Below are 17,864 nucleotides of genomic sequence, written 5' to 3' on the forward strand. Positions count from 1 at the left end.
CCACATCAAACCTCCTTATTTTGTGGGGTTTGGTTCTCTTCCCTGCGCTTGAAGTGAAATCATTAATTCTAGAAGGGAAAGAATGTAGCTTCTTAAATTAGATCCACATTTGTTTCATAATGTGTGTTTAAAATATGTGCCTAGAATTTGTTTCTGAAAAGCAGAGCTGTCATCGCTGGTTGTGATGGCTCTGGGGATTCCTGGGTTCCTGCTCCCTGGCGGTTTGTGTGCTGTTTCTGACTCCAGAGGTCATTGAATCGCAGAATATCCTGAGCTGGACCCACAAGGACCATCGAATAGAACTCCAGGACACCCCAGGAATCCCACCGTCTCCCTCAGGGCTTTGTCCCAGCGCCTCTCGCCCTCCGGTGCTGCCCCGCCCCGCTCCCCTCAGGGCCGGGCGATGGCGGCACCGCCCGTCCCCTCCTCCCGTCCCTGCGAGCCGTGAGGGGCCGGGGGCTTCACCGCCCTCAGCGTTCCTGCTCGTGCCTCCCGATGGTGTAAAGCAGCCTTTAAAAAACATTACCTTGCGGTCAAGTCGCGCTGTGGAACATTTTCTTCAGCAGCCGCTCAGGGGCTTTGCTGTGGCGGGCAGTGCCCAGCGTGGGCCACCGCAGGCTCTGAGGGGACAGAGCTGAGGGGGAGACGCTGAGGAGGGTGTAGGAACCAACAAGCAACAATATATAGAAGTGCTGGAAGTAGGGGTTGAAGGAAGTGAGGAATTGAATTGAGAAAGTGAGGGAATTTTGTCGGTGGTGTTGAGGAAAGGAGTGTGGGCCTGAACACGTGAGTATCTGAAGAAATGGCGTGGAGAAAACACGAGGGAGGTCTGGCTCAGCAGCAACTGAGGTAGGTGAGCTGGCACCCTGCCCTTGCAGAGGAATGAGAATGGGCTTATTTGGCTGGAACTTACACTTGACAGTGCTAATTTATCTGTGGTGATGGAGCACTTCTTTGCTCGCATCAGAAAGCAGGTTAAAACTGTACTTGAAGTAATCATTTTCAAATTCATCTCAAGCCTTTATGGGTGAGAAGTGTTAACTCATATCAGAATGCACAGGATTACAGCACAGGGTATTGGAAGTTGCTGGTAGACAAATAGATAAAGGTAGTTGTGTAGTGTAGGCTAAGGAGGGAGTGTGAATGTCCCTAAAGCATGGATTTGAATGGGCACAGGTAAGAGAGAATTAATTAATCCCATGTAAAATTGAGATTGCTGGGGGTGCAACAGCCTGTCTTGGTCTCAATTTTGAGCTTGTGATTTGAAGCTAAAAGCTTCAGATGATTTAGATGGAGGTCTAAATTTAACTATTGATCCAGTGGTAAAACCAAGCGAGAGATAGAAAGCTAAAACTTTTGGTGACTGTGGGAAAAAGTAAATGTAACTCTTTCTTTCTTTAGACCTTTGAGTTCTGTCATGGTGCCCAGAAAATGTCTGGTACCCTGGATGTGTTCTCTCTCTTAAAATCCTGGTAAACGTAATGCAGACAAAAATGTCCTCTGCGATTCAGTGTCAGAGCATACGCAAGGAGACTCTTGGTAATCAAAAGTTCTTGGCTTCTGAAATGTTTAGACTACTGCCAGCTGAGCAGATGTGTACATTGAAGAAGATTCCTCAAGTTACTCCACAGTGCATTTAGTAACTGAATAAACATTTGCTTGCCTGTATTGCACTGTTGCAGCATTAGACTCACACTAAAGTAACGCTCCATGTGTGCTTCACAGAAATACTGCCACACGTTCATTGCACGAGGAGCACTGGATGGTGGGTTAGACTGAGGTTTATAGGGGCAATATATTCATAATTAGGATGTCCTATTTGCTTTAATAGGTATGCAGGAAGCTCTTTTTAAAAAAATACTCCTTTTCCAGCAGAATAATTGTTGGCAGCCATGTGCTTCCATGAGCATTATAGCAGATCACAAGTCAGCCTGAGCTCAACATGAACTCGTATGGAACACATTATTCATAAATGCCATATTGAAAACATTCAGCCAAAGTGTGAAAAATTAGATTTCCCTCTGCTTATATTAATTTCTTAAAATGGCTGGTAGTTGTATTTGTACATGAACAGTCTATAGTCTGAAAATATTGCAAACAATGTTCTAGCTTATTCCCAGAGTGACCCTGCAGGATGGGGTTGGTGTGTGGCTGAATGTGAGAATCTGGAGGTTGTGGCTGTGCCAAGCCAGTTGCATCCTAATCTCTGATCTGTTTTCAACCCATCAAATGACTGAAAATGCAATTATATTAAAGCTGATTACTTCAGAAACAGCTTTTGAAGTTACCAATTCCTTATATAAGCCTCAAAAAACTTTGCACTGTTGTCAAGGTAAGAATGGCTATTTTGTTTGATTCTCCATACTTATTTTAACTTTTACCTTGAATATCTTTTTCAAATGGGATTTTAAATTTAGAATGTTCAGGGATGACAGTTTGGTTCATGTATATAATCAGGGGTGGGTTTTTATTTCTTTGTTGTTCTTTTTTTTTTTTTTAAATTAGAAGTTAGATGACTTCATTGTAGGATGCTCCTGACTTCAAAAATAAGTTTGCTCCAAGCATGTACAGTATGTGTCTCTATCATTTAAAATTTTTGCATTTGGGGAATTTGCTTAATTTGCAATAAACAACTGATACCTATTTGCCAACAATTCCACAGTAATTTAAAATTGACCCTCTACTTTCTTTGTCAAAGGTCTACATTTCAACCTTCCCCTTTAATTCTCTCATGTGCTCGATTTACTTTCAGTTGTATTTTTAATGTGCTGCTGAGAAGCAGCAGTTATCATTAGAAACTTTTTTACTACAATACTGCAAGTGGACACAGTATTTTAGTTGTCTGGTCTTATGCTGAGCATACTGTTATCAGTGAATAATTCTCTGTTGCAAAGACATAATTTCATGTTGATATTACTGGACTCCCTCACATGTAGAATAATAACCCTTTCTGCTAGACTGTACCACACTCCCCCGAGGCTTTGAAGTAATTGTTAGTAAAACAGATTAAAGAATGGTGGTACTAAATGATCAGTCTGTGAAGAACTTAAGGGGAAGTGTTTATACTGGCAAATTTTAGGAGGTCAATGGGGTGATGCTTGAAATATTTAATATTCCATTCTCATAGAACAGATCACTATTTTTAGTGATCAGTATTTTTAGTACTTCAGTCAGGTTTCTTAATTGTTATAAATTCTTCTGTCTCTCAGAGGGTGCAGCTCCAAGGTGTTAAAGCACTTATAACATCTTCATAATAATTTTTAATGGATATTTGCAATTAATGCACAGGGGAGTTCTCGAGACTCACACCTTTGGTTTGAATTATGTCCAAGAACAGGAATTTAACATCTAATTGTTCATCTAATTCATGTCTAACACAAAATTTGGGCTCAGGATGTGTCTAAAGAAAAATGGAGATTCAGTGGCAGAATCACTTGTTTAATACCCTTTAGTCTTTTTATTCCCTTTTTTTTTTGATGAAAGAGCCTGAAGAATTAGACTAAATATAAACTAAATATGAAACTCTATTTTAGACTGACAGTTTTAACAAATACATCTTACAACTACTCTTACTACTTGTGATGACAGTAGTAATGTGCTGATTCAGTATGAGTACAACTGGTACTAAAATCTAAATTTAATGTAGTTTATCTTAAAAAAAAATGACAGTAGCAGCTATACAAACGCTAAGAAACTGTTGAGTTTATAAAAAGACTAAAGAATAGAATGATGCTCAATTTAATATATTTCCATACTAGTGGCACTCAAATGTGAGCAGGTGGAGCTATTTTTTCGCCGTGGGAGCAATCTGTAAAAGACTTGCTTTTGAAATTACTACTCCAACATATAAGTCTAATGAGCAACAGTAAAAAGTAGCATTTTCTGAGGAAGGTGCACTATTTTTCATGGCAAAGAAAGGCTTCCCAGTTATAGTCTGACAATTTGCAAAGACTTGCTGAATGCACGAACTCAGCTCTGTGATTTTAGAAGAGACCCTGTCTGGTTTTTCTTTGTGTCTGTGATATGTAATCTCAGGGTATGTGTGTTACAAGCTGGAAGCTTTTCTGCCTGTGTTAAAAAGCAGCTTTTCTTACTCTAGTTTGCCAAAACATGCACTCAGGACAATGTATTTTAGTGAAACACAAGATTTTCTGTCAGTAGATGCTTTTCAATCTAGTGTAGACGTTTTCTCAGTTTGAATAAGGAATTTGGAAAGTTCTGTTTCCGCTGCTGCAGGAGTTCAGATGAGACAGAGTTGTGATATGTTCTGAAGTCCAGTTTCTTAAATAAAGGTAGTTCCCCACGTCCCTTCCTGAGCATATATCAACACTTTGAAGTTGATATTTAACTTCACAACAAATTTAACAGTGGCTACCACATTCTCATCTACTTCTACTTATGAAATGCTCACTAATGTTAAACAAACCAAACCCTTTCTTGTTCCTTGAATACTTTCCTGAAAAACAAGCACACACATAAACACAGCTGTAACTGCTGCAGTAAAAGTGCAGTAAAAAAAAAAAAAACTTAGAAAAATGTTGAATGTTTGCTCTACATATAGTTTTACTGGTGTGTATTTTACTTTTATGTTTAGTAATAAATTATTTGGATAAAAATACTGCTGTGAATCGAACATAGAGTACAATTTCAAGTATAATCATACAATCTAAGGTAGATTTGTGAACTGTAATCAGTATTTAGAGCTCCATTACTCATTTTGGCAAATAGATTTCACGTTGTTTCCCTCGGCAAGATCTGAAATTATCCCTGTGTCTGAAATTGCAGCCTTTGCCTCTCCCAGGCTGTTGGATGACTCAGGCAATCTGTGTAATCTCAGTGTGTCCATGGATGGAGCACTCCTTCCATTTCCACAGGTGGAATATTTATGTGAAATGCAACATAAAATTACTAATCTGGCACGCTGAGTGTTTAATATCCTGCAAGGATGGTGGAACAACTGTGTGGCTGCTCAGCCACCGTGCCACCAGTGCAAAGGAATTCCTGGAGCAAGGCTGGAGGCACTGGCAAACAGCTCATGGAGCAGCCTGAGAACAGGGCAGTGTCAAACATGGTAAAAGCTACAGAAAACTGGAAGACTTTTTTGCTTGGAGGCTGAAGAGCTAACCCAAATCCTAACAAATCCTAAAATTACTGAAAGGAAATGGACTTCACTAAAGGTTTTCACTAAAGGTGAGAAGTTAATTAGTTGTTAAACTTGTGAGGATGTCTTCACATTTAATAGAACTGAAAAGTCTTGTGCAGGTAAGACCTCATGCAGGGGTGCCCTTTGACAAACGTGACACTAGACTGAGCAAAGATAAAACTGTTTTCCTGTTTTATTGAATAACATGCAACTGTATTAATACCTGTAAGTGTTGAGCACTCAGCTGGACCACGGAATGTGGATGTTCCACACCGGAGCAGATTTTATGTGTCTAGACCCTGTTAGGGGCAATTAATTCGTAGTCACTGACATGTTCTCTAACTTTACATGCCTGTAAAAGTGTAACAAGCTCTAAGGTTACTATTTATTTCCCACAGCTCTTCTGTTAAATGCCAATACTGTGGTAATTATATCTTTACAAAGTATCTACTGTATTTTATGCCAGCAAACAATATGCAAACATTTAGTCAAATAGACACTGGAAGATGAAAGAACCAAATGGTTTGTATTATACAATTTCATTTCCTTGCTTCTTTGTACATTCTTAGTAAGAATATTTGCTCCTCATTTAATCATTTAATTTCAGTTTGTAAAAGTGAGAAATATTTTTTTATTGAGCATTCCTAATAGGTTTGCTATCTGTGTGTTTCTTTGAGACAGCTGGAAGATTCTATATATACTCCAAATTTTTCAGTTTTCTGCTTAATTTTTCAGTTTATAGATAATTACTGAGGGTGTTAGCAGATTTTGCAGAGAGAGACATCACGACAACAAGACATGCTTGTCTTAGCAGTCTTCTTTGAAGAAAATATCCAATTTCTATTCCTTTATGGTTTGGGGAGGGCTTGGTTGTGTTGCAAGGCACATTCTAAAAATAAAACATGAAAATGTCTAGCTGTAAGTGTAAGTATGTGATGACTGCAGATGTGGATATGATATGCTCAGGAAGAACAAGGCCAAGCATTGACATCCCAACACTGTGGGAAACAGAACAGAGTAAGTGATCTTTTTTGGCCCATAAACCTGACTGAAGTTGTATTTGCAAACAGTCCAACTGTGGAAACTTCTGGGAAAAAACAGCAGGAAGCTGACACTCGTCTAGGATTGTGTGTAACAGAAGTGCAAGCTAACTCATGTTCAGGAGACTTGGGGTTAGCTTTTTTTCCTAATGCTGAAGTGTATTTGCATTTCAGAGAGGTTTAGGGTTGTGTCTGGCTCAAAGGTCACACGATTTTCAAGTTTCCTCCAAGGAGAGGTGAGTTGCACACCAAGTTTAACGTAGTGCAACCTAGAAAAATTAAAAAGTAAAAATGTTTGCTGTAGTGAGATGTGAATACAGGGACTTGTAGTAGATGAGAAGAATTTGCAGGACTCATTTGTTACCTTTTACATATTTTCCGTTGCTGCTCTTGCTCTGTGTATTGTGAACCTACCAGACATGGATGTTTACTGCAGATCAGCACAGTCTTACTAAGATCTACCCACATTCAAACTGAAAAAAATCATCACACTGAATTATCAAAGCTTGTAGTGCAAGCAGCACAGAGTTCTTACTATTGATAACAAACTGAGAGTGCTGCCACGTTCCAGATGTTTTATACTGTGGAATAGAAATCACTGTGAATGATCCTAAGAGAAAATAAGGACTGTGCCACTGATCTCTCTGGATGGATGGATCCATTTTAGCATGGCTGGCTTTTAGGTAACTGAATTAGTACTGGAAACTGGAATGGAAAAAATGGGTAATATAAATAAGTTAAAGCATCCATAATCATAGATACACAGTATCTGCTTAATAATAAAACCAAGGCAGGGACTTAACAACCCTTATAAAATTCCAAATATCTAAACAGAATAGCTGGAGAATTGACATAGTTGACTTGAAAATCTAGAGTGCTTTACTTGTATTTCATTAGAAGAAAGTAATGGCTTAGTGATTGAATAATATTATGCCACATTCAAAAGCACAGTCTCCCACTCCCCCTTCATTTCCTGAAGTTTGAGCTCTGTTTAAATCACTGCAGAGCCACTTGGCACTCAGTCCTATTCAGACATGCCAGTTCATGCACTGCTCTGTGATCCAGCTCCCTCTCACGTGGCTGCAACTGTCTCGCACCTTTCATGCTCTGAAAGGCTTTCTTTGCCTTCAGCTCTGAGTTGACTGGGAGCTACAAATGCACAGCTCAGAGTCTGAGCAGCTGCAGGAGTTCCCTTGTCCAACGCCCAGCTCTCATGCCATACATGCTACTGAATCTCATATTCGACACAGTCCCAAACTTGGAAGCTGGAAAGCTCCTGCAAATCATTGGTCTGAAACTAAAGCAATTCTTCATGGAGTGATTTGTCTGTATTCCACCCTAGGATGTTTATCACAACTTTAACACTGAAGTTCATGGTTGGTGGGAATCTGCAAACTTTTTGATCTGTGTTTTTATGTGTGCTTCAGATTTTGTAACAAGTATGAATAATGACTTTTTCTTCTCCTTTAGTATATTTGTATTTCCACTCTGTGGAGGATTATACAGCAGCATACAACTGAACTAGAGCAGCTCACAAATGTATTTTCAAACTCAATGTGGATTAAGATACAATGTAAGGGATTCCTTACTTGTCTCCACAGTGCTTTTAATTCTTGCACCACAGTCTTATTCTCAAAATACAGAAATCTTTGATTATTGGAACTATATGTAAATAGCTGTGGCTGGGGACTCAGTGTTGATTTATGTAGGGTTGGACAGTACATAGAGTGAAACTGAGACACTTAAACCTGCAGAGGTTAAAGTTTTTTGTAAATGTGAATTTAATATTCTATTTAGCTAAAGTTCCTGGTTGAGGATGGTTCTTTAGGGAACCTGTGATAATTTACAGCATTATAAGGGGAAGTGGTACAGTATTTCCTATTTTTCCTAGCTCTATATGGAGTAATTGCTCTGGCAATTTTACTGGCACTTCTTTCAGTTTACTATAAAATCATATCACAAAAACTTCACATTTTCCCAACAAAATAAACCCCAAAATTTTAATATTTCAATAGATCCAAGGGCTAGAATGACTCCAGCACTTAATCTGGTGGTTACTGTAGAGCTGTTCCAATGCTCCAAAGCTACTGGAGGATACTCTCCTTCACTTATGTTTCATTAGTGTAATATAAGTGTCCTATTGTCTGGGTTTGTTCTGTTATTCTTCCCTTTAATAGCCACCTAAAAGGAACAGCCACTGAAATGCTAAAAATGAGGATGAATGACACATTGTAAGGAAAGAGGCTCTATGCCAAATTCCACACATTTACACTGCCAACATTTATCCACAATGTTGGCAAAGTGGAGAAACACTTCTGAGCTGCTCTGTTATTTATGAAACAGATAATTTTTTTTTTCCTGGTAGGACAATGTTGGATAATTTGATTTTTGTCACCATCAGCTTAGCCACCAGTTTTAGGGTGACATTGGGCAAGACACTTTAACCCATCTATGTCTCTAGTTTCTCCCTCTGGAAGATGGAGGTAAGAGTTACATGTCCCATATTCCTCTGAGCCTGAATTTCAGTTAAGCTCCAGGAGTATATTTTATTTTTATGTGAGGCATTATTGCATATGAAATGAATCGTTTCTTATATGAATTTAATACTTATTTATGATGTGAAATTTGTTCATAAAAGCAATACATGGTGAATTAACTGTTTTTACATCTCTTATACACTGTTAGACAGAATCAGGTTTGACTATTTCCTTCAATTTATTTGACAAATATGACCATACACCCTTAAAGATCCTGTGCCTCATGTGTGTGTCTGCAGTCATCCCAGGATCTGTCTGCACTGGAACTGCCATGGGTTTGTGTCTTGGCCTTTCCCCTCCCCTCTGGCTCCCCAGTGTTTTAACTGAACTGCATTATCCTGTGTACTAATTAAATGTATAGGGGCGGTGTTGTGCCAGAGAATCTTAGTTTATGCAATGATCTCCCCCCTGCCCCTCCTGCCTTCTTGTCCTGAAAAGACCTATAATGCAGCTTTTCCTGGTATTGTAAACTGCCAGCAGAGAGCATGAAGTTAGAAATGTGTGTTCATTGGGTGAGAATGTTGGTTTGAACAACGTGTACTGAGTGTGTGTGCATTGGGAAGTTAATTTAATGTCAGAGATTTCTTACAGAAGTTCCCTCTGAGCAGTGGCCTCAGGCAAAAAAGATAATTCCTTATTTTTTGAGAGGTCTTCCTGACAATAGGTAAGGAAAGCATGTCTGAGGTCAAGCAGGTAAATATTCACTGCAAACCTAACCTGGGGAGTTACACTGCTACACAGAGGCTGGTTTTCTGTGCAACTGGAATATTGCACAGGAATAATCCAGCTGGGAGGGGACAGGGGAGATGAAATAAAAGAACAATTCAATTAGCTGTTCTTGGAAATCCTAGTACAGGTTCTCTTGGTTAACACTAAGTGTGTGTTTGTGCAGGAATGGAGGTCTCTGGGGTCACATAACTATTCATCTTGATATTTGTAGGAAATGGCATTAAGTTTTTTAAATTCCTTGAATAAATATGCAAAAATACTTTCCAGTGACATTCTACATCTGCTACAACTCTCTTCTAATATTTTCCTGGTGTAGTTTAAGCATCATGTAAGCACGAAGAGAAAGGTTTCTGCTGTTCCATGTGGTCAGTTGTTCTAGACAGACTACTTTCAGTTCATATCTAGTGTGCTCAGTCTTCCCTAACAGGCAGACCAGGACTCCAAGGTCCAGGCCACTTATTTGTAATGCTCTGATTGCATTAAAAATGGGGGTAAGTTGAATTTGGTTTTTGATTTGTTTGTTGTAATAATCTAATTTGCCCTCCTATTTTTGCACTAATGTCTGTGTGGAACAGAGAGCATACCAAAGAAGAAACAGCACTTGAATTTATTTTTTATTTCAACTTCCTCTTACACTCTCTTTTTATTCTTATAGTTTTGTTTTTTGAATGAAAATTTTAACATTAATTTAACTTTCAAGATTTTTTAAAAAAAGTTTCACCAAAGTCTTTGTTCTGTTTTATTCCAATACAGTGTTTTCTCTTGTGCATTGTTTGGACTTACTAGAACTTCTAAGCACAAAGTTAAGATTTCTTTTTTGAAGGTCACATACATTCTGCCAACTACACATACTGTTGGTGACCCAGATATCTCCAAGAGAAGGCTTAGAAAGGTGGTTTGGAAGTGTTCTGGGGTTTAGCAACTGCACAGAGTAGAAACTCATAAAATATATTATTTAGGCAGAGAAAGTTCTTTGAGTCTAAAGAAGAAAATCTCTGGGGCTCAGAAAGAAAAGTAACAAACTCTAAAAAAATATTTTTAAATTGCTCAGGGTATAATTCTTCGTGTATGGTTTGCATTGTCTGCAAAGTGCAGTATTTGATTCTAAAATAGAAGCACCTCAAGTAAGTCATTACTTGAAATTAATTTAGTCCTAAATAATTTAGTCAAGTTGAACCATACATAAGCCATACTTTTTTTTTTAATTTACAGTGTAAAGTTTAAAAATACTTTGCTGTGATGGCAGTGTAGAATGTGTACAGTAAGAGGGGGATTTTTGTGCAGATTAATTTTAGCATTTATAGTCTCCTGACTTTCAACCGACTTTTTTTTTTTTTCCAAATTGCAGTCTTAGATTGCTGCAACAGAACATCACCTCTATAAACTGAAATAATGTAATTAAATCTTCTGATTAAATCTTGTGGAGTCTTTGCATACACAATGCTGTCAATTTGAAAGGTGAACAATTCTTAGTTTCCACATGTTTCCCTTGTCCTGAAGCTGCAGCGTGTGGGCATGTGTGTGACTTCACTGCCACAGGAGCTTCTAAAGAAAGATTTCTTGTCCTAGTGCTGGGCTGTTGGACCCTCCTGTGCCAGTGGGACAAAGGACATTGTCGGAGATGGAGTGTGATGGGAAGGACTTGAACACCTGCTGAAGCCTTGGAGGTAAAGAAAGGGGGGATAGAAAAGACAAGTGTGGTGGAGCAGGGTAATGGAATTGCAGTATTGAAACACCCCCTAACATGCTGCTGCACTTTGAGGGTCTTTCTCCTCAAATATGCTAAGAAGAGATTTGATAATATAAAGTAAAAATACAAATAGCTTTATTTTTTATTTTTTTTAAAAAAGTAATCTTAATTAGTTTCTGTAGTGTAGATTTCCAAGACCAGGGGATATAAAGATGCCACAAACTGTATTGTAGGAATTATGTGATCTGTAAACATTACAGTAAAAACTCTCAGACTAACCTTTAACCCATGCTAACACTGAATTATTTTGATTTTATGAGTGACTATATGCAAATGAGTTGGACCTTGTGATTGATAATTCAGTGCTTGACATTACTGACAGTAATGACAAGTCCCTTATGATGAAGGTACACATCAAAATATGAGTGTGGCTAAAACATCAGAGTTGTTTTAAATAGCAAACTTTCCCTTTGGTGTAAGGTACCAGGCAACAAAAGTGTATTTAAACCAACTATTTTAAGTTATTTTTAAGTACAAAGCAAATTTTCCCTTTACAGTCTGGTGCTTAACAATTACTAAAGTAATAAATAAATGGGAATTAAGAAAATATCATCCTTATTTGCAGAAGAGCCAAATGATGTAACAAGTTACTTTTTATTTCAGCATGACCTAATTAGGACATTAAGGCCAGGGTTTCCAAAGATTCATTGACCTTCCTGAAAACTTCTGCTACAAGCACGTGGATATTTAAAATATTTCTTTCCCAAAAGCATACTGTAATTTCTTGGACCTCAATTTAAAAACACTGTGGTGCATTTTTGGGGACTTTGTATAGAGTAAGTAAATAACTGCTTTTTATTAAATACATTTTAATGAAAAGACCAAATTAATAAACAGGACATCCAAACCAAATGCATTTAGGGCTGAGCTTAATTTTGCTTTTGCACAGGCCTCTGCAAACCCATTGATTTGCAAAATGACTGGGTCAATAAATAGCAGTATTTAATGAGATTCTGGAAACTAAATCAACTTCAGACAAGTGAGAGTTCCAGTCTTGTGCAAACAGGTGCAATTGAAGTGGCTGCAATGGATTTGATTACTGACATTTCTTGGGAGGCTGAAAGAGGCTGAGATAAATCTTTTTGAAAGGCTGCACACAAGGGGCAGTCGACAGTGTGTTTCTCCCCAGAATTTTAAGACATCAGTTTTACCTCCTGGGGGAATTTTCTATTTGAAATGTTATAAATTTGCCATTGTTGCACTTGCCAATATTGTGTCAGATTTGCAGCATGAAATCTCCTAACTTACCGTGCATTAGCTTGAACTATTTTGCACATATACAATTGGAAATGATTAAATAGGGTTTCAGTTAAACAATCTTCCCCTGACAAGCTTAAGCAGAGTTCTACTTCAACAAACAAAGCCATTAGGAAGCCATCTGTTTGAAAATGATCTAGACTGTGGAATTTAATATTTGTGTCTGCATTACCTGTTATTGAATTGGTGGCTCTTGTATTCCTAATTATGTGAAACCCACAGGCAGGGATATAAAAATATTGGGATTTTTATAGCAACCATAATAAATTGTTGTGATTACTTGTTTGCTGCTATAAATTGTCAAAACAAGAATCAGCCAGCCTCCTAACTCACATTTCCCTGAGGAGCTGTAATGTCCACAGGCTCCATCATTTTCCTAACCCATAAGTATTTACCTTTTCCTAAGTTAAGTGGAGAAATAATGTCATACACACAGCAAACTGTTATAAACCTCCTGGTTTGTTACCTTTTGCAGTTTCCTATTTAGTACTTTGCTTTGGATGGTATATAAAGTCAATAAGCAGGTGGAAACTGGGTCATAGGAATCTTTCTGGTGCCAAAACCCAACTTAATGGAAATTGTTAAACATAGCTGTATTTTGTAAAGGAGCTTTGCTGTTCTCATCTGACTTTGGCGTAGTATTCTGTATTATGTGTGTTTGAAACAATTGTAAATTAATGCTGAATCCATTTGGCTCTCATCAGCTCCTGTCAACAGCAAACACATTTCACACAGATTGATGTTCCCAGGAAATAGGAGGTCTTTTCTTTGAAATGTTACAACTTTACCTTTACATTTTTATGATCTTTAAATTTCAATGTTCTTAACCTAGACAAGAGCTGAAGCTGTAAAATTTGTCTACAAAGGCTGTTTATTAGGTTAATGCTTACTTCAAAAATTATTAAATAAAAACAGGTTTTTAAGTAGGACTGACAGTTGAATGGGTGATATCTAATGCTGCACAGAAGTCTTAAATTTCCTAGTATTTTCATACCTATCTGTCTCTTAAGACAGATTTTTTTTTTTTGAAAGTTAGTACACAGCAGCTAGGATTTGCTAGAGCATATCCTATCCTACACTAAAATAAGTGCATTCCTTTATGCAGTTGAAATGAAAATCGGGTTTATATCTGTAAGCAAACAAAAAGTGAAATGATGTAGAGAAAATATTTCAGGAGAAATATTGTACAAAACAAGATATTGGAAGATTTTCCACACAGTTTGAAGAATGGTTTGCTTTGAAAAGTTTGGACAGATGAGCAATTTCGTTTGAGGACATAAATACCTTCTCATTTAGTGTGAAACTGGTGACAGTCCTTGAAATGCCTTTCCAAAGCAAAGACAAGGATTTCATAATCTCTGTATCAGAATTTGTGGTAATGCAAATTCATGATATATATTAATAGTTCCTTCATTAGCTTTGATGTCTAACTTTACAAAACATTAAATTTTCTGAGGGCTAAGTGACACGAATTTTGCCATGCTTTAATTTTTTTTTTCCGAGTAATAAGTCTGAAAGAAGGTAGAGTGCTCTGAGTGAGTTACACCAAACCCTGTCAGATCTGATGATAGAAAATGTTTCAAAGTTTGTTTGTCTGTCGGAGTCAGGCTGAGTTAAATCTCTATCTGGAATTTTAGCAAGTGAGTCACAGTGAGGTCTTCAATAACAAATGTTTTGACTGGGTGTCCTAGGTGGAGAAAAATTGGCCACTTAGATCTCACTGAAGAATAATTCTATAGTTCTCTCTTGACCTTACTTTTTTATTGCTGTTTTATTGTTTCCTGTGTGGAGAGGGAAAAAAAACCCCAACCAACATTCACACAGCTTCTTTTATGGTCATGATTCACCACTGTGGCAATCAAGCAAACCTTGGAAGGACACTGAGTGAGGCCTTGCCAGTGCTTTGAAGTGCAGGGCAGGCAGAGCTGTTTGGACGTGGTTTGACTTGAATGTCCTGCTAATGTGTGATTTCCAAAGTTCCTGCTTGTGGTTCTCCACCCAGAGAAAAAGAAGGCAGTGACAATGCACCCTCATACTTTTTTTCTAAGAACACATAAGAAGTACATAATAATGAAGAGGAGTTGAAAATACTAAAAATGCAAATTATTATCTTGAAAAGTTGTAGTCCAATGGTTCTTATGAGTAAAGAAGTCAAGGACAAAATTAGTTACTTATAATGTGTGGAAAGCAATGCTGAATGTTGTCCTGGTATATCTACAAATGGTTTAGTAGTTTGGGTGTAATTTTACAATATGTGGAAGAATATAGACTCCATTAGGAAGAAGTACTTGTCTCAGGCAGGAAATCTTCCTCTGGTATTTGGCTAAAAAACTGGGAAAAATAGACAAGTAACAGCTCAAATTTTGTTATATTATTTAATGAAGAGCCCTTCTGTAATGAAGAGCCATTTGTAAGTATGACTGTATAAAGGGTTTCCTAAAATCATCATAATTATGTTAACTTTTACTGAAAGTGAAAATTTCACAACTGACCTGCAATTTTAAACTGATGCAACAGTGAGAAGAAACACAGGCTTGTCCCAGGCTTTGTAATGTCCGGTGTGCTGGAAATGGGCTGGGTTGCTTTGTTTCCATTCTGTCTAACCCCATACACCTCTCACCTTTGTCATCTGTGTTGGAAGCAGGTTTGTCCCCAGTTCAGTTTCCAGTCAGGATTGTTTGTCTTCTATTCCTTGGTAAATGTGAGACTTTGCTGGCTGCTTGCACATGTCCCTCCCGCCCCAAGGACAGCTGTGGCCAGACATTCTCTGAAAGATTAAACACATCTTTTCCTTTGGGCCCCCCTTTTACTCACTCAGGGTTTATAGTTCACCTCTTAGAAAGATGTGATAGTTGAAGTAGACAAGCACAGGGGTGCTTGATTTCATAAAATCAATGATTCTTTCTATTACCTGGTGTGTATTATATAGATGAGAAAACATTGACACTTCTGTTCCTCAGTTTTGAGTGTGGTTCTGGGCACACTCTGTGCATTCTGTGCCACTCAGCTCTGTACAGAACTTTTCTAGATCATGTTGCACACCTGCCCGTGTCACAATTTTGCAGCCAGTTCCCTTCTCCTTTGACCCACAGTTAACCAAGCACTGCTCACTGTTCCTTTTCCATGCACAAGTTTTCTGTCTCTCTGGGATTCATGGCCTTTCCCAAATGCTTTAGTTTTTGAGGTCCAGTTGTTTCATTTTGGGGGGAAATTCTGTAGCTTCTAACCCTGTCTTGCAGGAAGAGTTTGGATGAATTGATTGCTGTCTGGCTCAGACACCCCATTGTCTTTTTCTTCTCCCTGTGCACTGGGAGCTGCCAGGGTGGGCTGTTTTCCACAGACCCATGTCTGAGACATATGTGACTCAGCCCTGACAGCATATGGCTGATTTCACATCCCCTGAGGTATTTAATGATGCAGCAGTTTCAGAACCACAGCCAGGATTCCTGCTTTGTACACAGATAGATTTCCCACATCGTCACCGATGCTTTTTCAAAGGTATTTTCTCAAGCTGTACTGGTGGCATTCTGCATTTCACACAAGAGTTACTCACCTGCCCCCCTTCTTATGTGTAGAGTATGTAAGAGGTGTTAGAGTGGAATAAAATAAGAAAAGTGAGAATTATCACACCACATCACTTCTAAGTATAAAGGTTAGTTACGAAGCCAGCAGCTGCTTTATCTAAACCTCAAGGTATAAAATCACGGAGTCAGGGAAAGAAGAATCTCACATTGATTATGAATCAGAAACATGAGCAAACCCAGCAGACACATAGAAGGCTTGAGGCTTGGAAGCATAACTGTGGCTTTTGTCATCCCTGAAGCCACAACTTTTTTTCCCCTGCTCTAGTTTCAAAGAGGATAATGGCATCATCTGATGTTTTTGACTTGCACACAGTAAACTTTCTGCAAGGGCATTGGAGCAGTGTCAGTTCTGCTTGGTTCTGGGCTGCCTTTAGTGTGCAGTTGGCGTGTCTAACGCGGGATTCCAGATGGGAATGGTCATCTTGATCCTGGCTTGATTAACCTCTCTGTTATACCAGTTCAGGGGAGTCATCTGGCAGAAGATGATTTCCTTTTTTGTAAGGATAACATTTTGCTGCACTCCCTGAGCTCACTGAAAAAAGTGAGGAGGGTCCTTCTGGCCAGGAACTTGTCAGGAGATGCATGCTCAAGGGAAGGGAATGAGGTTGTGTGACTGCAGTCAAGAGAAGCCCTTTATGCCAGCACCTAAGTAATTGTGTTCCCTTAGCTCCATCATCCCCTCTTCTCTGTCATGTTGAGCATTTTCAAATTAAACTGCTTTCCTTAGATTTTTCCAGACTAACGTACGTACAAACCATAGTGTCAAAAACTCTTTAGAAATTGAATGAGCTTTCAGAAGGAAGAATTACTAAGAGGCAATTTTAAGTGTAATAATTTTATATCAGTGTACATTTTATTGTATCTCCTTGGAATCTCATAACACTAAATATGTTTCTTGCATACGAAGACTATAACTGAGAGTGAGAGAAATTTTAAGCTTCAGATTGTGTGGGATGAATGTTCTGTCTCTGGATCCAACTATCTACAAATTCTAAACAAATATTCCAGGAGGTTGTGTTGCTGTACCCAATATCCACGTGCAATATTCTGAGATTTAGCTTGGCTAATTCTGAATACCATAACAATCCTTAAAAACAAACAACCAAACCGAACAAACAAAAAACCCAAACTCCAAAGGAATAACAACTTAACAAAGATGAAGTTTATTTTCTTGTAGAAGGATTTATGATAATAATACAGTAACTATTAAAAAGAAGATACCATAGAACAGAGATTTTTTTGTAAATCCAGTGTAAACATGGTAAACTTTTTTTTAAATAATTTATTTTTAAATTAAGCTAGAGTGTTCTGTATTATCCTCATTGGAAAAAAAAAAGCTCTGGCAACTTTATTCTTTGAAATGCTGGAATGACCCAAAGGCTTGGAATTGAGATTTGATGTTGGCAGGAAAGTGGCCTGCCCCTTGAGCATGTGCTTTTTGTTATTTCTGTGAAAAATCTACATATTTAACCAGGTTTTAACCCTTTTGGGCATAACTCCTGGTATGATCTCTGCTTGCTAGATTTAAACAGTAAAATCTTCAATAACTGCATTCCCTAATTATTTCCATAACCTCTGTCCCCATGAAGTGTGTGTGTGAGCTCCACAGAGCTGCTGGATGTGCTCTGGCCCCTCTGTCCCCATGAGGTGTGTGCTGTGAGCTCCAGAGAGCTGCTGGATGTGCTCTGGCCCCTCTGTCCCCATGAAGTGAGCTCCACAGAGCTGCTGGATGTGCTCTGGCCCCTCTGTCCCCATGAAGTGAGCTCCACAGAGCTGCTGGATGTGCTCTGGCCCCTCTGTCCCCATGAAGTGAGCTCCACAGAG

General features: G+C 38.5%; 1 long non-coding RNA gene across 1 annotated transcript in view; it reads left to right on the forward strand.

Annotated features, from left to right (window-relative positions):
* Positions 1-762: 762 nt before the first annotated feature.
* The window catches only part of LOC108494410, an 18,060-nt gene continuing 958 nt past the window's right edge, over positions 763-17,864 (forward strand). Inside the window, exons 1-2 of the long non-coding RNA XR_001873839.1 lie at positions 763-849; positions 11,019-11,116. This is a non-coding gene — a long non-coding RNA (uncharacterized LOC108494410). The remainder of the gene's footprint in view (positions 850-11,018; positions 11,117-17,864) is intronic.

The sequence above is a fragment of the Lepidothrix coronata genome, unplaced genomic scaffold (assembly GCF_001604755.1).
Source record: "Lepidothrix coronata isolate B3197 unplaced genomic scaffold, Lepidothrix_coronata-1.0 Scaffold24, whole genome shotgun sequence".
Taxonomy (NCBI): Eukaryota; Metazoa; Chordata; class Aves; order Passeriformes; family Pipridae; genus Lepidothrix; species Lepidothrix coronata.